The following is a 591-nucleotide window of genomic DNA, read 5'->3' on the forward strand; positions in this document are numbered from 1 at the left end:
TCGGACAACGGAGAAAAAAACCGATTACTTTAAAATCGTTGAATTTTGTGTAAACGACAATATACGGTGAAATAGATTCTATTTTTATAGCAGTATCGTAAATGACCATGTTAAACAACTTCGTTAAATAATACTATGACATTTTTGTTCATTCTGTTCTATTCTGCCCAGGGGTTATTCTGCCTCTTCTATGTTTATGTTGGGGGGCCCACTCGGGTCTGCACATTGTTTTTTTGCACAATAAAATATTCACCAAATAGGAATAGTTCAAATTTAAAACAATTCATTTTTTTATATTAATTATTATTACTAATTGTAATTTTTAACAATATAATAATACCACAAGTCAAGAATTTGCTTACGGATCTTCAACATAGTATTTTAAATTTTATCGTTAATCGAAGACCGAAATATCCTCGTATGTTTCCCTAACCCCCCCCCCCCCCCTATATATTGAGTTTTTGTAATTTTTTTTCCCGATATTTAGTACAGAATTTGTACACATTTTTTTTCAAAGTTATACAAGAATTTGTGTGGGGGGCTATAGAAACGTTTCTTCACCTCCCCCCCCTTATTTCCAAAACTACTTAT

Source organism: Acyrthosiphon pisum, unplaced genomic scaffold (genome assembly GCF_005508785.2).
Source record: "Acyrthosiphon pisum isolate AL4f unplaced genomic scaffold, pea_aphid_22Mar2018_4r6ur Scaffold_21964;HRSCAF=25444, whole genome shotgun sequence".
Taxonomy (NCBI): Eukaryota; Metazoa; Arthropoda; class Insecta; order Hemiptera; family Aphididae; genus Acyrthosiphon; species Acyrthosiphon pisum.